This window comes from Miniopterus schreibersii (assembly GCF_964146895.1).
Source record: "Miniopterus schreibersii genome assembly, chromosome: 17".
Lineage (NCBI taxonomy): Eukaryota > Metazoa > Chordata > Mammalia > Chiroptera > Miniopteridae > Miniopterus > Miniopterus schreibersii.
The window spans coordinates 25,781,799-25,805,920 of record NC_138117.1 but is presented as its reverse complement, the minus strand read 5'-3'; the positions used below and the strand labels follow the sequence as shown (position 1 = coordinate 25,805,920).

The window sequence follows — 24,122 nt, the reverse complement described above, 5'->3', positions numbered from 1 at the left end:
CCCCGACAGCTTCTCTTTTCTCCCTGCCGACTCTGCTTTTCTGTTCTGATTCCTCACCTGTGGTCTGGCTTCACAGGTTTGGGGACCTGTGGTTCTCCTGAGGGGCTAGGACAGGGGCCTGCCTAAAGCTTAGCGTGTGTTTGCTGAGTTGAACTGACAGCCGGCCAGATCGCACCTGGGCCATCAGTCTTGGAGTGAAAGGGGCCCTGTGTCACCTCCATGGGCTCAGGTGAAAGCCGCCACGCAGTGGTGAAGTATTGATGCTGACACTGAGCAGCAGGCTTATGGGGGCTGTGATATCCTTCGCTTCTGTGTAGGTTTACAAATTCTCATAAGTTTTTTTTTTTTTAAAAAAGCTTTATAAAACAGAGCAAGGAGTGTCTAAACTTTGAGTCAGCTCCCTTTAGGATGTAAGGTCATGAGGGTAACAGGAATGCTGGCATTTACTGTACTGAGCATTAGATGACCTATAAAGTGCTGCTTCCTTAACAGAATGCGGGGAAAATTCCCCAAAGGTGTGGTTTTCAGTAATCAGACTCCTGGGTTGCATTTTCTGGGGGAATCCTCCACTGCTGAAAGAACGCAGGCTATCCCAGCAGCAGCTCCCCGAATGAACAATGGCCTCTGCTGAATCGTTTTATGACATGGAGTGAAATAGTGAATGTGACCTATTAGGTACTGAATGTCTTGTGGTTTTGTATTAAAGGTTCTTACTGACATTTCCCCTGCTATTCTTTGGTGAAAGCAATGTGCTTCAAATGTCATCCGTGGTGGTTGGATCTACCAGGGTGTCATTTAAGAGACACTTGGGGTGTGTCTACACAGTACACACTCTCCAGGGCATACAGAATGTGCAGCGAATTAGAAGAATTTTCTTGCCTCCACTAATTTGGAACAATAAAAACCAATTCGGGTTCTAAAGAGGAGTTTTAGCCTCAAGTTCTTGAGGTTTGGGCTTCAGGAATGACAGAGGTCTCATTGCAACTTAGTAGTTCAAGTATAGGATCTTTCCACACTTTGTTCTGCTCAAGTCAGACTCATAACCTTTATTACAGCTGCCATTTCCGAGTCCCCCTGGGTTGCAGGCACTGCCAGAGCTAGATGCTTTACGCACATTCTTAACCTAGCAACTGTCCTACAATAGAGAGGTTTTAATCTTCATTTTACAAATGGGAACACTGGTCATAGAGCTTAGGAAGTGACAACTAGGATCTGAACCCAAATCTGTCTGACTCCACAGTCTAAGATCTCCATTCTGCTGAAAGCTGGAAGGAACCTTGGATAGTATCTCACCTGCTGGCTTTCAAACTGGGTTCCGAGGAACCTTAGGCTTTCAAGGAAGTGCTTCAGGAATCTTGGAGTGAGGGAGCAGATAGGGAAGGAGCCAGTGGGGGGGGGGGGGGGGGAGGAGGCCAGGTCAATTAGTCTTGAGCTCCGTTTATTGGATTCAAACAAGCTTCATTTCCACCTGTTTTATAGAGTGATTTTAAATTTTGATTGAAATAAGGATTTTGCTACTAAAAAGTGTTTTAAAACTCTCGATCTAGTTTAATTTCCTCATTAGAAAGATAGAGAATTTGGGGCCTAGAGAGATTAAATGCCTTACCTGAGATTTTATAACAGGCCCAGCATTAACTTCAGATGTCCAGGGTCTGCCTGGAACTACTGGCCTCTCTGTGTTGTTTCTTCTCACTTGTTAAATCACAGGGAGAGTGAGAGATAGTCTGACCTGGTTGTGTTTCCTGATAATATTCCTCTTAAAAAGTGAGAGGCAGGAAATTCTTCATTTCGGCAAGCTAGACCATTTCTTTTGGCCCTTGGCTATAAGTCTGAAGTTGGTCAATATTCACCTCATGACAAATTAAAATCAAGTAAAGAGTTAAATATGCAATTTGTCTGGATGATTTAGGTCTCTTCCTGCTTTCATTCATGTCAAAGCCAGTAGCAAACGATACTTCTGCATGAATCATCTAGCTAATTGCATAGCCTTGGCCTGTGAGGATTCTTGCTACAAAACTGTATGAGCCCCCATGTTTACTAGTCCAGTCAAAAGCGACTCTCTTCACAGGAGACTCAACAGGCGTGCAAAGACATTACTCTTAGACGTCAGGTATAGCCAAGGAACATGAACATTGTACAAGCCAATATAGGTTGAATGAACAACAAGCTTGAGAGGCCTAAGATTTCCTGGGCTGCCTTGACATCTTGGAGCTTCACAGAATCCCAAATGCCTGTGATTTCCCCTACTTTTACCTGATAACACCCCCCCCCCCAAGTGGAAAAGGCTCCCCACCTGGCTGGTTCCTCTACAGCTGGATGTGCTGCACTCCACCTGGTCCTCAACCAAACAGGTTTCGCTTCCCTGACAACCCAAAGTCATTGAAATAAACCAATCACACCCTCCCCTGAAAACGAGTACCCCTCACTGTCATGTTACTACAAAGCCTGCCCCCAATAGCTCCTTGTTCACTGCTCCTGAGTTCACCCTCTGTGCGGCCCTACATGGAATGGAGTGACTTTCTTCCTTGGCTGTTAGTAAGGTGACTAATAAGCTGCTGTTTATCCCATGTGTCCAGTGTCGGATGTCCTGTGCTTGGTTACCTCAGAATCCAAGAGCAGGTCTCCCTCTCTCCCAAAGAGATTACCAGGAGGTGAACAAAACAATGACCAGACATTAGTACTCATACTGAATGGAATTTTCAGAGAATTAGTGCCAAATATCACATCCTTTGGAATTTTGCTAAGTGTCAGGCTATTTGCAAATAGAAATGAATTTTAACTGAAATTCTATCAGCTGGAACTGACTTTTATTAATTTCAAGGCCCTTGGGCTTTCCCATCTGCTCTTTTTAATTTTTATGATTCTCACCTGGGTATTTTGGGGACCAAAGCATTGTTCTCTGTCCTGAGATGGCTTAACTGTAGTCCTGCCTAAAGGCAAAGGAATAAAAAGTTGACCCTTCCAGTCCTGTCATTTAAATCTTTACTAACCGCATTCTTTCAGTTAAAGGTAGCGGAAAGAATCCTCCTCATCTCCATAGACAAGAGATTATAATAAACAGATCTTTGTTTCCATTGAAACATCCTAATGCTGATATATTTTCAAATTCTCAGCCCTCGGAACAAAGCTTTAGACGTAATTTCTTTTCCTACTCTCGAGATTTACAGTAAGAAGGTCCTGTTTGTACTAGATCCTGGTTTGAAATGAATCTTCTTTTCTCCTCAGCATTTCTATAGAGCCCAGGCACTTCATTATTTAGTCATTTCCAAATATTAAATGCTCGTCATTCTTGAACAGCAATCTAATCTTCCCTTAATGGGTGGAGAAACTAAGTTGTGGAACTTGCAAATCACTGCCAGGACATACATCACTGGGAAGGTTGTGGCTACCCATTGAACTGCTTTTCTGCACACATCCGTAGACTAGGAAACACTGTAAATTTGTTCATAAGCAGCACGTATGGCATCCTCCAACCTCTAGAAACTATGAATTACAAGCTCATTTGCATTCTGCCTTATGAGAGAAGCTTTATGGAGTAAATTACTATATTCAAGCTCCACAACCAACCTCAACACCAAGCTCATGCCATAGTCACTTCCCCTCTTTTCTGGACTGGGCCTCATACGGATCAAAATATATTCTCAGTTCTGTGGAACAAGGATTCGTTTGAACCACATCTGTTGCTCATCAAACGTCTATTTTAGGAGTGGGGAATTCTTTTTCAGAGATAGATTCTGTTGGGAAGGTCTATGGCTGCAAATAGTTCTTATTAAATTTCAAAACATTTCACCAACATACAGGCAGTACTTGCTTTTATGTGACTGTAGGACCCAAGCAAAACCCTGCACCCCACTTCAAAGGATTCCTCACTTGACTAATTCTAAAGAGTAAATTGATTTTCTCATCATTTGTTGTGTTCGACAATAGAAAGGCTGACACAGCAACATTGCTGAAATGACAGCTCGTTTCTACTCACGGGGAAGGAATTCGTGTTAATATTCTTAATGACTGGCATCTTTATGAGAAATGTGAAATCGTTTATCCTTAGCAATCACCTAACTAGGATTAAAAAGTACTTGGTGCTCGGGACGGAAGTCATCTGTCAGGAAAAATTATTTAGACTGATGCAAATTAACTGAATAAATTGGCTTCCTAATTATGGTGTGGATAGTCAAGTTTGCTAAAATCAGTTTGAACCAAAGAAGAATTTGGGAAAGGATCTTTCAAAAAGTGAGCTGACATTCTGTTGGAGGAAAAGATAACACATTTGCTTGGTGAATTCCTTTCACGTTTCCTAAGAATTTCTGGAAGTGATTTAAGAAGCAAGGACGTGTAAATCGATGGAAAACACATTAAGTAAGCGTGCGTTATGTCTTGCTTACTTGGAGCAATAGTAATAAAGCCTCTCGGAAAACACTGCGCAGCTCGTTCATTGTGATGCCCTAGATTCTTGATAACAAATAGTGTTTCCACAGGGTTCTTTAACCCTCTCAGGGTTGGCTTGGGCCTGAGCCCTGGGGACAAATCTAAGAGACACGAGCACGTAGTTCCAGCCCCTCACGAGCAATGTATAGTCCAGTCTGTTCTGGGGCAGTTCTTCTGGCTTAATAGGCACCGTGTTGTACACCAGTTAACATGTTTTTATTGGAGTCTCAGTCTTCTCCTACATGCCAGCTTCATAGCCAACCTTCATTTAGCTCTTCACCCCAAAGCCTAGTAATTTGTGAGAAGAGCACTTTACCAGCTTTGGAAATTAATTAGTCTGGAGGAAAAAAGGTGTGAATTACAGGAAAATGTAAACTGCCTCCATGTAATTAATGACTGGGTTTTACTGTTTAGCTTTTACACAGAACTTTCTTTTGAGAGACGACATTGGTTTTCGGAGACAAAGTGAGTTGGGTTCAAATCCTAGCTCCACCGGTGTGTGATTGTTTTTAACCTAGTCCCTTTACTTATAACTAGCATGACTAGAACAGGAGTAACGCAGTTCGAAAGTGAACAGCAGTGTCTAGCATGTGGTAGGTGCTCAGTGACAGTCAGGATCTCCTTCTTTTCCTGAATGTCTTTTGGGGTGTTCACATCCTAAGCTCTAGTTCAAGATTATTTGCACCTAGTGAGTAAAAAATATGTTCTTTTTTTCAGTGAGCATTAGCCAAAGGGTGACCCTGGCAACAATTGTCTAGGTTTCTTTCTGTGTTTAAATATAAATGTTAAGTGACATAAGAGAAAACTAATAGAGATCTTTTTAAGGAGATGGTGATTGGTAATCATTAGCAATAACCTGAATAGTGTTGTGACATCAGCCCTGGGACAGACAATTATTCAGGGAATCAGGTAAATTAGAATTAGGGTTGGTGTTAGAAACCCTAAGAAAGCTTTCATTAGGAAACAGTGTGGTAGAGAGACATAGAAAAAACGAGCAGAGGAAATATCATCCAAGAAATTTGGTATGTGCTAAATCCGGTTCGTCCCCTTCGGGCTTTTTGTGAGCAGGTAGAAGAATAAATTGCCAATGAAAAAAACAAGCCAGAGAGGGGGAGCTGGGCCATGGGCAGGAGTGCAGGCTGGGCAGAGAAAATGAAGAGAAAGCGAGAGGTGTGGGGACAGGGCCCTGGACACAGCTGACTGCAGAGGTTGTCCTGTCTGAGCCCCTGCGAGATGTGCTGAGACCCAGACAGGAAAAAGGCTCGTTCTGCAGAATTTGCAAGTAGCCCTGTCTGAGGCTGGCAGGTGCATTAGTAAGAAGAACCAGAGGCTAAGAGCCCGAGCCTGAGGCAAGGGTGATGGACAGCGGGAGGGCGATAAGGGGCAGCCCCTGAAAGGCATCGCTTTAATGCTTTAAAGCGGTGCCAAGCTGAGTAACCTGAGACTGATGTGCGACTGGCTTCCATGAGTGCAGGTGTCACCCCGCAGTCCCCTTACTGGGCAGGAAGGTTAAGCTGGGCACTTCAGGTGTCTGCTCTGCTGGAATGCTCGGGGCAGGGCCCGGCCGCGCTACTCACCGAGGAGGGAGGTGGCGAGCGTGGTCCTCTCAGCTCACCTAACCATGCTGGTTTGGAAAATGTAGACCAACGAACATTATCGGAAACTTTGGAAAGGGAAGAAACCACAGAAGGGATGGCTGGAAGCCTGGGTTGGAAGAGGTGGAAAAGGGTATCCCATGTATCCTGCCACTGATCTTGACCTTGCGTCTTCCCGGACTGGCCCCTTCCTGCGTCATTGTGCAGCTGGCACCTGCGAGGGCACCTTAGGAAGCCAGCTGTGCTCACCTCTTTGTATCCAGACTGGTTATAGCAAAGGGAAAAATCATGAAGCCCAACCAGTGGTGAGACTGAGTATCAAATTTATCATGTAGGTGAGAGATTATAATCTCAAAGAGGTTATCAAGACAGATTACCAACAGAGTAGTTCAATTTTCCAGGGGATGGCTTAAAAATTAAAAAAAAATTAAAAACTGGTGAAAAATTTTATTATTATTATTTTTTCTGGCTTTGAAACTGATTTGCTGTAAAACTGAAGGTTGGCAAACTGAACCTACTTGATTTTTAGGTGCTTGTGTTTAAGTATTCAGATCATGGCCTCTGTAAAACCTTTAAATAGGGAAATCCAAACATCATTCATTCATTTAAGAATCATTTATTGAATGCTTAATGCGTGTCAAGGGCTAGGGATGATGCAAATAAGAGGTGGTACCTGCTTTTTCATATATATGCTTTCCCATACAAACTATGTTCCCAGAAAGGATTCTGTGAATTGCAGAATTTAAAAACCTTTAAATAGGGAAATCCAAATATCATTCATTCATTTAACAAAATATCCCTGAGGTTTGGAGAGTTGAGCTAACCTATAGAAAGGTTGCAAGAATAATAGAAAATAACATCTGCATAGCACTTACTCAGATTCCTTATGGTCTTATATCCCTAAATATTTTTCAGTGTGTGTTACCTAAGAATGTCTCCATTTCTTAGCCTTTGGAAAGTATAGATTGTTATATAAAATTAAAGGATGTCAGGCCCATAAATTAGGAAAAATCTAATTATGTAAAACTTCAGAGGACTTACAAGTTACTGCAGTAGATTGCAAGCTAAGAAAGTCCATTGTCCTGTGCATTGCAAACTAAGAAAGTCCTTTGTCCTAACAAGATTAGAGCTACTCAAGAGTCCCTATGAGTGAGAAAGACAAGGAAGATGCTCTCGGACTCTGTGTCATACCTTTTGGGTTATGCTTCTCCTGCCAGGATTTGCATCTTTTTTGTGCTGTTTTTTACTTTAACAATTTGCTGCTTCACGTGGTATTTTGGGTGGAGATTGTGAGCGTGTTGGAGAAAAGGTTATAGAAACCGAAGGGCAGTTGCTACTCCTTGGCAGAACAATAGCGCTGTGAAGATTTAGTAAGAGCTCAGCTTTGTTTCTTCTGATCCTCTCTTTGAGTAGTGAAAGTGTCCTGCTTTATTTTCATTACAGACCACAACCGAGATGCAAATAGGAAACAGGAGAGCGTGTGTTACGAAGTATTCAGTGCAGAGGCTTAACTGAAAATAATATGAACAAAGTGTTCTTATGAACCAAAGACATAATTATTCACGGAATCTCCTTTTTCAGCGTTCACTGAAATAAGTTTAGCTACACGACAAACAGATAATAATTCTGCCACATTAGCTTCACATTCTCAACAGAATCCTTCTCTTTCATCAGAAGATGTGATACTGTTAGGCCTGATTTTGTTCTAATTCTAACCAGATTGGCAATCACACTCTCCAGTGGATAGAAACATGACCAATAACTTTAAAACATGGATGAAAACTCCTGTTTTCCCTGTGACATATTTCTTTCATTGCTCTGACCATCATAATGGCTTCATTTAGATACTTACAACAACAGCAACAAAGGAAATCTAGGGCATGTTTTAAAAATAAAACTGTTCTTCAAAGAGTCAAAACCACATTTAAGTAGTCTAAATTAATCTTATATTTTGAAATATTAAATTTGTTATTTTTTATGGTGCAAAATGAAAAATGTAAATTAATAGCCATGAAATATATTTATAATCCAATAATGATTGATTTTACTTCCTTGACAAATAAATCCATTTTAAACATAAATTATATAGATATATAATGACATATACACTCATGTAATTTATTAAGCTACAAAGAATATTACTCTTGTACTTCTCTTTGGAAAATTCCAGTCCTTGAGAAAGTATTTCAAGTGTTTCTCAATGAGGTGATATTACTGAGAAACAGCTGAGCTGCTCTAACAGAAGAGGTTTCCCTAATATTGGGAAGATGTGATGTATTTTGAATCACTTGAAGCATGGGGCAGGGAAGTTGGAGTTATAAGATATGAGTTGTAACACTGATGACTCCACTCACTAGCTCTTTAGACTCAGGCTCCTCACTTAAGATATAGTTTTCTGGTGTGCAGAAGTGTCGTATGAATAATAGTTAATATTGTCATCAAAATCTGGGTAGCATTCTTTTGGCATGGGTTAAAAAAAAAGTGCCTTATAAAGAAGGCGCTCTGTCATAAAGCTACATACTTTCAGACCATCCATAGCAACATAGGTATTTGTGCTAGGATGGATTTTCTGCAAGAAACCTATCTGAACAATAAATGCTTTTTTCTGGTATTTGTTTCAATCCCAAGAATTCACTATAGTACCTAATTATTCATCCTAGCACTCAGCAAGGAGGTCCACAGTCACAAAGAGAGCTGAGTTCATACTTGTTAGGTCCTAAGTACAAGTGACACCTGAACTCCCTTTAGTCCTGGAAGAATTTCACTGATTTGCACTTATCATTATTTTTTTTTATAAAGTCTAGCTTGTAGAACTCTCTCTGGTGAGAATGAGTTTTGTGATTTTAGGCAGGTCTCTGAACGACCTCCTCCCAGGCCTCAGTTTTCTGAGATGTAAAAAAAAGGGATTTTACTTACATGATTTCTTGGGTAGGCCTCTAACATTATGTGTTTCTATGGTATCTTACATGCCTTTTCTGAAAAATCATCCCTAATTCTAAATTATTTAAGAAAACTATGAAATAAGATCCAGTAGCTTTGGCAGGATGTGTGATAATTTCCTTTTCTTCTGGGTAAGTTAAAGCCTCTCATCTCATTGGCTAATTGTCCTACAAATGAGGATGTGAGTCTTAGCCAAAATAAACTTTAATGGCATTTAATGGCATTTAATGTTTACATGCAGTGAATATATTCTTTCAGGTGGGACAGGTCTATAATCTGGCACTATATCTGAAATCCTGGTTTAGCCATAATTTTATAGGTCCTTAAAAACACGATTGTCACAATCTCCTCTCAAGAGAAATGAATTGATAACATAGGATCCTGAGTGGCTGGCATGTGTGTGACACCCAGCTATAGCATTTCACATCTAATCAAGGCAGGTGGGAATTCTAGCGGGCTTATTGTCTGTCTGAATCTGTTTGAATCCAGCTGGCTCAAATTCAGCCCCAGAGAGCGATGTGGATAGAAGATGGAAGAAAAAAAAAATTTAAGCCAGAGAACCAGTGTATGAGATAGTGCCTTCTACATTGTCAAAAGAAGTGCCTGGTGAGCAGTGGATTAGTTGCTGATTGGTTTCCTAAAATTTCTCAATGACTAAAACGCAACTTTCTATCCCAGTGGCCTTTAAAAATCTATGAAGAATGGCAATATATGCAAAATTGTACCTAGTTAAGAGCTAAAATTATATAACAAGATTTTAAGTGGTGAGAGAGCACCTATGAGAAGGAAATTAGTGATGGTTGGAATTGTTAGGAAAACAAAGTTCCATGGAGGTAATGAGATTTGGACATTCAGAACCATGATGGGAGGGCAGCCCAGCCCTTTTAGAAATCAGTGTGAGCAAATGCTTAGTAGTGTAAGTGAGTGATGTCAAGTCAGTAGATGCTGGACCAGCTTAGTCAAGCACAGACAGAAAGTGTAGAGGGGAGGCGGGGTGGTTATAGTGGAAGAGATTACTCAGGTTCTTAAATGCTAGTATTTTATTTAGACTGGGTGCTGCAGGCAATTGGGAGACAGCTATTTTAGAGCAGTAGAATGACAGGATGCGGCAATGCTAAGGGAAGGTGAGTTTAACAGTGGTATGTGAGAAAGAGATAAAGTATAAAGCTCAGTTTAGAAGCATGAGTGATGCAGAATTGGATTCAAGTCCTTCCCCTCCCCCCACCATGCTTCTTAGTCTCGAGGGGATGCCGTATTTCTCTAGGCTTGTCTTAAGGAAAGAACAGAGTTCCCAAGTGGAAGAGAATCTAGATGGAGGGAGCGGCAAAACAAAGGCAGAGAGGTTGGTGGGGGCCATATTCCCTAAAGGTGAACTGATCTGCTCAATATCACACTCTTAATGGTAACCAAGTTCTAGATCCCAGGTTTCCAACGTTTTTTCCACTGTGCCACCCTGCGTCTTTTCCCTAACTATAACATGACTCCCATTATTCAGCAAATTTTCGTTCACTGCTAGTAACATTTTAATTTACAGTTTGTCCAGCATGAAATATGATTTACCTGAAGCCAATGAGGTGTCCAGTGGGTGTCCTAAGCTTCCGAAGGGGTAGTGACAGGAACACCTCCAGTTCCACCTCTGAGACAACTGTGGGGGTGGACCAGAATGGCACATCAATGGATGGCTGTTTTTGGAGCAAAATAGCTAGAGAATAAGAATTACTATACATGAAGCATATAGTTCATTTTCTCTGTTTTTTTCTTTTTTATCCCTATGCTTGTGTCAAAAGAGTGACTCTCTGACAGAACATGTTTTGACTGCATCAGTAATCTTTTTCCACCTCTTCCTCTCCACTTATTTATTTTTCTTTTCTTACAAGGACCACGCTTCTTCAATTCAAGAAGTACCTATGAGATGGGTCTAGACGGTTGGCCATGTATGAGTAGAATCCAGAATTTAAATCTAAATTTAGACAGTCTGAAATTAAGCAGTTTAGGAATATCAGCTCACGGTCCACATCCTAATCTCCACTCGAGCACATTAGGCTGTTTGACCTAAGTAGGTACCAGATGAAGAGATCTGACCTAATACTAAGCTCAGCACTAAGCCCAACTTTTGTGCTTGCTGCAAACGATGTTCTTTGCTCTAACTTGTGTATATCTTTCCCCCTTGGTTTCTTGAACTGAATGTTCCAAGAATTACCAATTTAGTCATTAGCCATTAATAGCTTCCAAATATAAACTGGCACACGCCAATTAGACCCTCATGGGTGGCAACCCTGAATGAGAAATAGATTTCAGGTAATGATACTTAGGCTGGCATCTCTCCCATAGGAACCAGGGAGCATGGTTCAGAAAACTCAGTTGAGTAAAACAAATCAGGCCAGAGTCTTCATTAAGAACTTGAACAGAACCCAAGTCTCTTTTGAGGAACCAAAATAGTCAAGTCTCCACAGGTCAATGCTATTCCCACAGACTCTTAGAAGTAAGACTACATTTGAATTCTAAATCTTGCTGAGTCAAGCAGTATATTCTTTCAATCATGCTGCCCCCCAACATCTAGTGCAAGAGTTTGAAATGTCAAATACAATCTTTGACTTCTAATAAAATTGTATAATGAGAGGAGTAAAAAATGGCTTTCCCATATTGAAGAGGATCTTAAAATGAAGTGTGGCTGAAAGAAGTAAAAGACTAGGGCCAAGCAAGAGGGAACAGAAAGAAAAGCAGGGGTGTAGGGAAAGCTTGTTCAACCCTCAAAATTAGAAATGATTTCTGTGGTGCGTGAAGAAGGGAGTGCCTGAATCATTTGTAAAATAAGTTATTCATATATTCTGCAAATGGGTGCCAACTTCTTATAAGCTGAAGGGTTATGAGCAGAAGCAACTTAAATATTTCATCTCTTCTTGCCCTTAGACTCTCTTTAAATTATATGTCCCTCTCCACCACCAACATTTTCTTAGTTGAAAGAAGAGAATGATAGGTATTTAGTGGAAGTACTTTGCTGTTCTGACTTGAAAATTCATTGCTTCCCCAAAGTTTAAAAACACTAGAATTATTTAGTCAGCCATTTTCTTAATCTGAGAAAAGATCTTTTTTTTTAAAATCTAAGGAGGAATATGTCATTAAAAAATCACAGTTGTGTATTCTAATGTCCATTGGTGATCAGAAAATTAGATTTTACCTGCTTAAATTATATTATTAAACATTTATATATACATATGTTTACCATATTTGTATTATAAATTTATCCCAAGCATGGCTATTAATTTACAGATAACATATAAACATCTGTTCCATAAAGACTACTGTCACTTTGGAAATTTATGGTGTTGTAAAATGAAATTCTGCACCCATTTTCCTTAGGCGTTGTCACCATTCCTGTTTCCTGGGTTCGATACTTCAATGTCCATATGTCACTTATCTTCCTTTTTCCTCTATTTGACCCATCACCAAGTTGTTGATATTTTTTTTTATTTCTTCATTATATTTCTTACATCCATCCTTTCCTCATTCTCAGTGTCATCAATGAGATTAGGCAACTTTTTTTTTTAGCTTTAAAATTTTTTTGATGCCCTCCCAATTGTGTCTATGTCTATGTCAATGCCTACGTCTACGTCTATGTCTATGTCTACCTCTCTCTGTTCCTGAAAACGCTAGTGCTTAAACCTCCTAAGGCACCCACTGTTTCAGAACACTCTAGAATCTGACCTAACTTAGCTATGACAGGACATGCATAAAGTAGGAAATGACACAAAGTAGAGGTGCCAGAGTGATACCGTTTAGTAGCCTAGTTATTGATAACAAGAAAGGAACAAAGGGAAGGCCAAATATTGTGGGTATGTCATTTGGACAGCTTTGCCCAGAACCTGCACCTTTACACTCCTTAGGGGTCCAATGGAGGGGATATGGACTCATGCCCAGTAAAGCTGGGGTGACTTTGGAAAGGTGATTCCTGTCAGTCACACCTGGGAATGGGTCATTGGCCAGAGTGGGTGTGATCACTGCGGGGTTGTGAAATTGGGATACTTAATTCCCTGAACAAAGGCACTCTCTCTCTCCTGCTCTTTGGCTGCTCTTGGGCTCTCTCTTGGTTTTCTTGGGGCTCCTGTTGCAGGGGGCAAGCTCTCTTGGCTCCCCTGCATTCGCCCTCAAGGCCCACAGCCACGTGCACCCCACATACAATGGACTAAAGGACTGCAGTTAGCCTGATGCTGAACTGGACTTGCTTGCAACATGGAGCAGAATCCCTGGACACTGGCTTTGCTTTTAGCTCTACAAAATCCCCAGCTACACTTCTTCCAGGACTGGAGTGAGGGAAATGGGGCTTTAGAAATGCAAAGATGTAATTCCCCGCAAATAAAAATCACTCCTTCTCCCGTGCAAGTCTCAGAAAATTCCCTGTCTGGAGACATGGGAAGAACTCCGCCCCCAGCACCAGGGGGGAAAGGGATCCCTCGGCTCACGGATAACAGGAGGCCCATGCTCCTTCTCCCTCTCCCTTGTCCTCCGTTGCTCCTTTCTCCCAACCCTCCTGCTCTCCGTGCTCTTCTCTTTGCCCAGTGCCTCCCTCCATTGTGTTCCCAAACCGCATCTCTGCCAAGCCTCTGATTAAAAAATACCGGGTCTCAAAAAATGCCATATTCAGTTAACTCCAAGCCCTAGCCCAAGCCATTCTTTTCACGTGGGAAAAAATACAGCTATTTGAGCGTTGACTGTGGTCTATGCTCTGTGCTAAGCATCTTATTTTTATTACCTTATTTACCTTTATAGCAGCTTTTTGTGATAACCATCGTATAGAGAAGGAAACAGTGAAAAAGATGATAAATAAATTGTCCCCATGCAGTTTATAGGTGGAGATGAACCACTGCTCTGGTTCATTGAGCAAGGTGTTGCCCAGCTCAGGTTCCAGCTTCTCCAATAGGGGGCTCTGTTGGCATCCCTTTTGTTTAATGAGTACTAATAATAGATATTTAACCACAAAATTCTTTTCATAATTACTAAGAACTGTCCTGTGTTCATGTCTTCCCCTCACAGCTAAACTAGATACACCTTCAGAGCCAACAGGGTGTCCTGTACTATTTTGTATTACTCTCTGCACTAGGACAGAAATACCTACACAGGAAGTGCTCGAATCCATGTGGGATAAATGCATTAACACATTGATGGAGTTTTCTTAAGCTTGTCCCTTTTGGCCCTGATTCTATTTAGAAGGCACATTATTCCTTAGGGCATCAACTCAACTGCTAAAAAGTAATTTAAGCTGTTTGATAGAGTATATTCCCCCAAGTCTCTTTAACTAAATATAGATGTCACATATGAAAAGGAAGGTGATAACACATGTGAAGCCTCTAGGTGTCTCAAATAAAAAATATTACGCATCCTGTGCTTTTCTTCATCTGCTGTATGCAGAACACTTTCCTTTCTTCTAGCAGCATGAAGCTCTCAAGAGGAAAAAAGGAACATGATTTGTAGGGGCCTCTCTTTTCTGGGATGCATTTCTTTTACATGAAAGTTAAAAGCTGAAGTTTTCCGAATTTCTGGACGCAACGCCAAGCACATCTGTTTACTAGGCCATTCTATTTAGGGGAAGATTGATTATTGGCAGGTGAGGGTTAAGGGGGAGGCTTTAAACTGGCAGGAAGTCTATTCAGAGGACATGTTATATTACAGAAAGGTGATTTTGGTGTTAAGCCCCATTAGTGATATGAGTTTGAAGATAAATCCACAGGTGTACACTTCTAAATTAACTTATCAATAGATGCACACTCGGCATGCAATTAATGATTTCTTACCATGACTCTGGGATATCTCATAAGGGTCTAACCAGTTTTATTTTAAATTAATATAGCAGATGTTGCCTCTGACTTATATGGCCATACCACAAAATTGAACAGTAAACAAAACTCTCTATAATTCAGATATCTGTTTTGTTTATTAGGAATATTCTGTTATTGCTCAGAAAAATGGGACGATGCTCACATTGGTATATTTTGGGCATCTTTCATCAAGGGAATGGATTCAGAAGGATTTTCCTGAGCTCTTCAGACACGCCTGTTTCAGGCCTTTTCTGTGTTTTATGACATGGACAAGTTGCATATAGTTATTAGTAGCCTTATTTGCAGCTGGGAAAAACCACAACACAAAGTAATAAGCTGCTGGTTCGGGGTTTCAGTTAATTGCAGCAATATAACTATTATCTAGCAACAGCAGTTTGTAGCTGAACTGAAGATGTGGACAATGCCAACAAATGCTGGAGGTGAAACTGAAGGGGACACAATGAAAGCAAAAATACACAAAGGCAGAGGAAACTCTACATCGGAGTCAATTGCTTAGTAACAGAAAATTCAATAATCATAGTGTTGTAACATGCTTGGATATGTGATAAAACAAGCCCCCTTGTTACCATGGCTCCCTTCTCTTGCAAAAGTGTCTAGGCTTGCTCATGGGTTTATTATCCAGATGAAACTCAACATCTTTATTTTACTTTCAACCAGAGCCATCTGGGCTCTTCTGGTTCCCAAACTCTGCTCCCCCCGCCAGTCACTAGCCTTGTGTGAGAATTTAATTACTATTACATGAACTGTGTAGACTAATTTTGGGAGAGTCTCCCTTTTCCAATGAAGATTTCTTACCCAGGAACATGATGTGACTGCTCATTTATTCATCGTTGCAATTTAATATCACCCTCACCTCCCCCACTACTGTTAAACAGTGACATGTCCTGGTCTCTTCGATTCACATTTTAGAAAATGTAGAAATAGCTTCCTGCCATCTGTGGCTGAATAGTTGAAAAACTCAGATTAGAAAAAGATATACCTTTGAAGGCAAAGAGGAGAGCCACATTTTTTTAATTAACAAACTTTTAACGCGTTATTGTATAGTAGTTCCTGGATCACATATTTTGAGGACAAAGAGGGCTGGTTTAGATGCTACCGCTGAAGAGGAGACAAGCAACATAACTCTCAGTGCTTGGTTTTGAAAGGTTTATAGACACGTTTGCTGGGGAGAGGGAGGGATCTTCGGAAAGCCTTGCCCTTCATCCTTGTGGAGTTCAGTTTCTTTCCTGTCCCAGGCCTGGGGCAGGTGCAGACCAGATGATCAGGATCAGAAAGAATATCCTTTGATCTACCCCAAGATCCTGAAATCTGAAATTGAATGACCAGTGTCCAAGGACCTATTTGCTCGGTGCATTCAGGCTTTGTGAGGTGATTTCTCAGCCAGCTGCCCTTGTGGGGAAAGGCCACGAATTGAAAGCATGTTTGATGGTGGGTGCCGAGTTTGGGAACAGACCGGCTCAGGCTGATTGCTTTCAGCTCTTTGTTAAATTCGGTTTGGAGGTGAAGGACCGCAAAGGTTCAAGCCCCTTGTTTTGTCTAAATGATATCTTGCTTTACCAATTACTTCTGGAAGCTTGACCTGACTCTCCACAATGTTTTGCCAAGTTATTATTTCTTTCTAAATAGTGAGCCGGGAGGAAGGAAGAGGAGCACATGACCCTTTGGCGAATCCCGCTCCCCATTGGGGTCCACAGCTCAGTCCTTTGTTTCCCCAGCACCGCAGCCCAGCGCCTGCTCTTTATAATCCTTTCATGCGGGACCCAGGACTCTGCTCCTCCCAGCAAAGTGTATTCAACTGTCACCATTGTCCCTACAGATCCATTAACTCAGTTCCTCCAAATCCCTAACTGCCCAAAGCAGCCCCCTCCCTCTCTCTCTCTCTCTCTCTCTCCTTCTCTCTCCTTTTTTCACTCTCTTGATCTTTCTCTTCCCCACCCCCCTGCCTTTGGTAGCAGAAGAAATGGCTAAAGACCCACCATAAATAGATAGAATTAATGATTGACATAACTGAGGTGAACACATTCATGCAACCTAGGTCTCTAGCTCTGTGTGCACTACCAACCTTTCTCTTCCGTTTATTGCACAGGCGCTAAGCCAGGTGCTTAGTGCGTTTTCTGCATAACATCCCCAAGGAATGTATTCCTGTCTCCACTTTACAGACCAGGGAGCTGAGTGGTTAAGTCACCGGTCCACAGCCACACAGTTAGTGAGAGGCGGTCCCTGGATTAGAACACCAGTCTGTCTCAACCCAAAGACTGTACTTTCCTGCTTCCAAAATCAAATTTGAAATTATATAACATGGAAGGGCAACTAATAGATATAATTTCTACCATAGTTAGAGAAAACTGAAATAGATAAGGATTTTTCATATAGTACACAAACTTAATCTGGGGCAATAATTTTACATTCTGCTTAAGTGGCATTTTTCCAAAGCTACTCCAAAATATAACCAAGTTTCATCATTTGTTTTCTTTCCTCTCATAGGTGGAACCAGAGGGAAAAGTGCCTGGGCTGTTTGAATGTCCCTGTGAGCTTGTCAACACACATTTATGAGTTTCTCCTGTGGGGCACAAATGTGGACTAGGCCAGTCCATGTTTTAGGAGTCTTCACTCTACCTGAGGAGTCAAGGGATAAAGAGGCAAAGTAGAAAGTAGGACAAAAAACAAGGCGATTGTACTAAGTGGAACCCATAAATAACTAATGGTCAGCTTCAAGGTAAGGAAAACATCATCAGGAGATGTAGTAGTCAGGGAAGGCTTCTTGGAGGAGGTGGAACTAAAGCTGAAACTTTGAAGGATGTGTATGTAGAAGTGATGAGAATTAGAAAGAACCATGTACATGAGGGTAAATTCTTATTTTGCAGACAACCAGATAGAAAACTAGAGTGGCTAAGTGTTAGAGAAGAGACCAGGAAGGGGGGATTGCTGTTGCTATAGGAATTTGGTGGGAGATACGGTCAAAAAGTTGGGGCCAGGCCATCAGACTGAGAAATTTATACTTCATCCTATGGGTACTGAGGTCCATGAGGGACTTCTCAGCTGGGAAATGCTTTGATGGAAGAAGTGTTTTGAGAAGTTCAGTCTGCCATGGTGGACCGAAGAGGGAAATGGAGGCAGTGGACCAGTTAGGAGGCTGTTGTAATGAGCCACGTGTGATATGCTTATTGCACTGGAGCGGTAGCTGTGGGCCAGATGTGGGAGGTGTTTGAAAGGAAGACTCACAGAATTTGATGACAGATTAGCTATGGGGGTGAGAAGGGGGAAAAAAAAGCTACCAGGCTAATTCTCGTTCCCAGCATATTGAGATAGAACTGAAAATATTTTAAATAGAAAACCTATCAGGACCAGCTTTTTCCAAAATATATCTTCTTTCAAATACCACTTCCCCCCATGGATCTAACCTAAAGTAGGTAAGTTTACCTTATGACCCAAATCTTAATTTCATATATGAGCCTCTTTTTTTTCTCTCAAAGTCAATCATTATAATAAAAATAAGAATCTATTTAAAATCAGCTTCTTAAAAATTTTAATCCCCTTAAGTTTGCTCTGTGCTCTCCACACAAAAATATTGCACAGGGGAAAAAGGACCAGATGTCTGACCTGACCCACTGGTTGGCCCCATCCACATGGCAGTGGCTGGGAAAAGCTCAATACTCAGTCTCAGAAATTCGTTTCACAGATCTTTAAAAAATAAAGCATTTTATCTAAAACACGAAAGAGCCAAGCTCCTATCCATTCTCATAGATATACAGGTATACTTAAGAAAAAAATGCAGTGTCACATTTGCCACTATCTCTCCTATTACAATGGAGAAGACTACAACAATGTTCCTGAAATCACATAAATTTCCTTAGAAAGAAACTTAGTAGAAGCCTTTTAGTTCTTTGACGAAGGCCCCTACTCATAGTTTACCTTGAGTTCCATGACTACCTGGATTAATGTATCCTAGTTTTCCATTCCACCATAAACATGGATTGTGTAACTTAATGAATCTGGCTTTCAGATCACATTTCACCTTGAGGATGTGTCCCCTTATTGCTCGCCACAATAGCTGGACGCATTGATAGTGTAGGCTGAGATCTGCACCCCAGTTGTTCTTCACTCCCTGAGCCAGAGATCCCCGGTGCTCAAACACTTTTACAGCTGTTGGAGTATTGATGGGAAATTCATGTGTGTTACCAGCCCAAGTGCTGTCAGGAAGAAACCAAATGTCAAACCAAGGTATGCAGAAGTCACCATAAATATGTCTCTGAATGTGTACCATCTGGAACGGTCGATTCAGAATGTGACAAGACACTGGGATTGCCCTGTGGGCACTGTCTTTCAAGCAGTCCCTGTAAGTGTTGCTCAGTGACTTCACATTAGGGGCACTCACACACAACTTAGCCTTCTCAAGGTGTGAATTGATTGTTCCTTAGCACTTCCTTGCTTGTTTCCATCTCGCCTAGTCCAGCATGTAACTGACCTGGGCCTGGGGTGGGGATTGGAGGTTCTCCCATATTGTCAGAATCCGGGGCAGGTGGCCTGGTGGTCAGTCTGCAACATTAGCAACATATGCTTGTGGGGCTCCTGTGGCTAACAGCGACTTGCCTTTGTTAGATGCCATCATGCCACACCTCACGGAGAAGCCCATCTGTGAGGAGGAACTTTTTCTCCTGAAATATTTCTGCGATGGTAAAAATGACATCACTAGTCAGCACTAGCCCCGCCACATGCTGCGTGTAGTCCTAACCCTGCTACAACGTGGGCCAGTCATTTGCCTTTCTGCCTTTATTTTTTAAAACCCCAGTTCCATTGTAAAGCCAAAATGGAATGACTGGAATTCTAAAAGATTTCAGCTTATGAACTGAGTCCTATTTTGGTTTTGTAATATTGGGAATCCGATAATGCTCAGTCATAGTAATTGCCTGGTTATTTATGAAACTGTTTTCTCATTGAACTGCTGAGACCATAACCAGAGAACATTCTGAATCACGAGTGAACACTCCACTAAAATAGTGTTCGAATCATAACTTTTTAAAAAGGGAATTCAACACATCGACTGCCTGGTTGTAAAAAGTATGTATAATGCAACTTGAAACATAATTTTACGGGCACCTTTCTTCAGATGAATATAAAAATCACAAAGCACGAGCCATAAATCCTGTTATACAACCTATTAACCAGCTCCTATTTCAGAATAGCTTATAGACAGTATTATTCATTGAGTCTCTTCACCTGCAGTGGGTGAGAATAGTGTTGGGTTTCTCCACCAAATGTGCAAGTCCGGTGGGAGCCAGAGTCCTGAGCACCACAGGTACATGAATATTGATGAGGAAGGCAAGTCTGTTAGGGAGCAAAAGGAGTAGCTCACCGACTCCCTTAGCTTGATCAAACGTTTAAAAACTGGAAATTTTATTTTTTGATCCCTGTAAACACAGGGCATCCATGCCAAAGGCCTTCTTTATACCACACACTGAGCATAGTATAGAAACCCCACTGTTGTATTCAGTTCGATTTAATTTTGGTGGGTGCTCTGGGCAGAGGGAGTCGGTTACTGGCTCCTCACAGACACGATGACAACTCATTTTCTGTGGCTCAGGCACTGATGACCATTCATTTCCAATGACTAATTTATAATTAAGACCTTTTTTTTAAAAAAACACATTTGTTTATAACCAAGCCAGAAAATCTATTTACATTTAATTAACACTTCAGATAGGCCATTTAAAACCCATAAATGTAGTGACTTTAATGATCCATTACGGAGATGCTGCGGCAGTTTGCAATGACTTGTAAAACTTTCACAAACAGATCTGCAAATGAATTACCGCCCACTGCTCCCCTGCAGCTGCTGAGGGCTAAGTTAAAGAGCATGTTCCCACTTCCTCCTCTGCTGTTTCTCTTCTAGCTCCAAGCATTTTTGTTTTAAAGCTACGCTATCAGCTGCTCAGAGGGCCGTCGCCGCTCTTAAGGAGTTCTCAAACTTCAGAGCCCCATCTCCAAAAAGGTTTGAAAACACTTTGGGCTGTCATAAATCAGACATAATCAACATTGCAAAGATCGGTTAAGAAAGCATTTCATCTCTGTCAACCACTCAGGAACAGTCCCTGACAAGAAGCTTTATAAATGGAGTAGTAAAATGCAACAGTTTGAAAGTGAATTTTTATTTTGCAACGCTAAAATAAAGGCTCTCTTGGCCTCATCCATCCTTTAGGAACAATGTAGAACTCCCGTTTTGAGTCTGCAACGAGGATGTTAAAGGGCACAAACACGGCTCCAAGAGGCATTTTCTTAGCTACACCTTCGAGAGCGAAGCAGGAGGAGTGTTAGTTCTGCAAAGACAGCCAAGCACAAGCGCCGTCCCCTGTTATCTGTCAGCCGTACAATAGCAGCATTGAGAAGATAGTAACAACTGGCTTTGACAAGTGCGCTGTGCTAGCATTCCATTCAGAGAGAGAGAGAGAGAGAGAGAGAGAGAAAGAGAGAGAGGCATTCTTTGACTTTACCTGGAAAAAAACCCCCTGCTTTTCTTGGGGCTGCAGAAAATGAATGCCTCCTCCTGTTCCACGAGCAAAGTCGTCCTGATGCCTGCAACTCTCCCTTGCAGGAGACCACACAGCTCCAGCGAGGCAGCCTTCCTGCTCCTAATCCCCACTCGAACGTGATGACACACACTAACCCCAACCATCTGGTGGAACACGTCCTGGAGCACTCAGCGCCGCGGTGTGTCAAGACGGGCTGCCCAATCCAATTGCTGGGGCTGGTGCCTCTCCCGGCCGGGGCTGAGGGCAGGGCTGCGACTGGAGGTCTGAGAACTCCCGGCCAAGTAACCTGAGATTCGCTCGGAGAAAGGGCTGCTATAAAAAGAGAAGTGGGAGGTGCCAGGGAGAAGGTGGAGGGAACGGATTCTCCTGGTGGCCAGTTGTGCGGTACTTTTCACAACTCCCTGGGCTCTCCGGGGACGTTTGGGACCCTCCCTGGGATGCACAGAAACCCTAAAAATCTTTTCCTGCCGACCCAGTGAGGGCAATCTTCTCTGCGAGCCCTCCCTCCCCGCCCCTGAAATTAAAGATTCATCTTGACATCCTGATAAAGTGTTAATGTAGGAGCAGTTTGCACCGAAATGTGACATCTACATTTTGAAATTTTAACTCCTGCCTTCGTTTGATTAGATCGTGGCTGCCTCCAGCCTTCCCTGGGAGGAAGGGGGTGGGGGCGCAGCTAAGAGCAGAAACTTCTCTATTTCCAGATTCAGCTTCACTGTTTGCCACAGGCTGAACTTCAGAAATAGTCAATGAAAATCATTTTAGTTTCTGCGAGTGGAAAACAGCAAGCGCTCCCATAGATAGAGGTGGCTTTTTTAATCACTTGCTGCTTTCACAGACATCTCTTTGTACAAGAACTTGGTACCAAGGGCTGCACTCTGTCATTGATTATTTTTATTGGCTTCTAGTTAATTGCACTTATAATGTCCATATCGCTCAAACAGCTCATTAACAATTTTGCTTTGAAATGTTTTCAATTTGGGATCATTTCAATACCTCCTTTCTTTCTTTCTTTCTTTCTTTCTTTCTTTCTTTCTTTCTTTCTTTCTTTCTTTCTTTCTTTCTTTCTTTCTCTCTCTCTCTCTCTCTCTCTCTCTCTCTCTCTCTCTCTTTCTCTCTCTCTCTCTCTCTCTCTCTCTCTCTCTCTCTCTCTTTCTTCTTTCCTTTCTCTCTTTTTTTGTCTGCAAACTGTTTTTATAGAACTAATTACTTTGATAGCAGTCTGAACCAAAAAATGGCTATACTTGTTACACCACTTTTAGGAGATATCTGAAAACAAACTCATTGCTGCAAATCTCAGCTTTTAGAAAGTTAATCAGATCTCTAAGGAATTTTGAAAATCAGGACTATGTTGTGCTTTTTTTCTGTATGTTGCATTTGGTGTCCTTGACAGTGGGTGTAGGAAGCCAACATTTTAAATTCTGAATTTCTTTGCAATGTGAGGGGGACCAACGGTATAAACCACCCCCCACCACCAAAACTTTAAACCTGCCTAAAGCATTAAGATCTAGACTATAAATAGGTAGGTAGGTAATACTCGAAGCACCAGTATCACAAACAGAATTATTTCAATATCTAGCAAAACTGACTTGACTAGAATGTTCCCCCCCCCCCCGATATTTTTGTGTGATATTATGTTATGATACTTAAAAATGACTCCTGGTGCAATTTTCTGAAGCACAATATTAGAGAATCATAATTTTCAGACAGTGAATTTTTCTTATCACTGGGCTGTAGGGAAGAAGGGAGAATTAGAGGCTGGAGTCCTGATTCATTTGCTCAGTTTCTTCCCAGAAGTGATTATGAGGTGTCTGTTTCACAATATACAGCTTATTCACTAAACCACTACAACTAATCAGCTAAATCCAGATACATTATCAGCACAGAGACCTTCAGCAATGGCAAGGGGCACCATGGGGCTAAAACTTCCCTTGGGCACCATAAAATTTTTAATTGTGCCAATTATTGTTAGGCAATTTTTTTCATTTAAAAAATTTTTTAAAAAATTTTTGTTAATCCAACCAGACTCACGTCTGGAAATCTGGATTACCTCAACTGCATAGATTTTGAAGACCCCGGAGACATTATTAAGGTAGTTAGCATTCTCTTAAACTGGAAATTGAGTTACAAAAGTAAAACCTAAGAAACTGTGAAGGTGTCGAATCGTGTTTTATCAACCCTGTGCTTGTAACACACCTTTTTAAAGACATTTCCCAAGTGTCCCTGGCTCTGACCCACATTGTTGTTGAAAGTGCTTTTTAACACACTTTGCTTCTAACCTAATTGTAAATCTTTTCATTAAATCTCAGCCACTACATCTCTTTGACTGAGAACTTCAGCTATTTGTTCTAAATAAAACTTGCTTTAAAAAAAGTACAAGTTGAGCAATAGCTACTGCCCATTTGCTGTGATCTTCATTCTTGCTCTCTGCGGTGTCCGTAAACATTACCTTTGTAAAATGAGTCCACAACGACACTTTTTTTTTTTTTTTTGGTTGATGTTCTGAAATGCTTTTGTTAGGGAAAATCAACTCAAAGAAAAACCTGAAGCTGGTGCTGTAGGATAAGGTCCCAGCTTCCCTCTCCCTGTAGCAGCTTCAGTGCTCAGCAGTGGCAGCTTAGAAGTTAAGAACTTTCCATTACCTCCCTTCCTTTCTCCTTGCCATCTGCAAACAGTTTATTTTTTAAGGAAAAAAAAAGTGAAATTGATTCTGTCTTGAAAGATCTAAACCTGAAATACAGTGCATTCGAAAAGACAATATTCAGCGTTTGAATGTCATGTTTGTTGATCAGGGTGAGGCT

At 41.4% G+C, this 24,122-nt stretch overlaps 1 protein-coding gene across 6 annotated transcripts in view; it reads right to left on the bottom strand.

Annotated features, from left to right (window-relative positions):
- SULF1 (sulfatase 1) overlaps positions 1 to 21,609 on the bottom strand; it is a 136,632-nt gene extending 115,023 nt beyond the window's left edge. For 3 of the 6 annotated variants that reach the window (XM_081117328.1, XM_081117331.1, XM_081117324.1), the window contains exons 1-2: positions 21,283 to 21,609; positions 10,521 to 10,605 (exon numbers count right to left, since the gene is read on the bottom strand). The gene's annotated coding sequence lies outside the window, so the exon portion shown is untranslated. Of the gene's footprint in view, positions 1 to 7,211; positions 7,236 to 10,520; positions 10,606 to 21,282 lie in introns of those variants that run through there. The other 3 variants (XM_081117329.1, XM_081117325.1, XM_081117327.1) reach the window with 3 other exon arrangements.
- Positions 21,610 to 24,122: the final 2,513 nt, after the last annotated feature.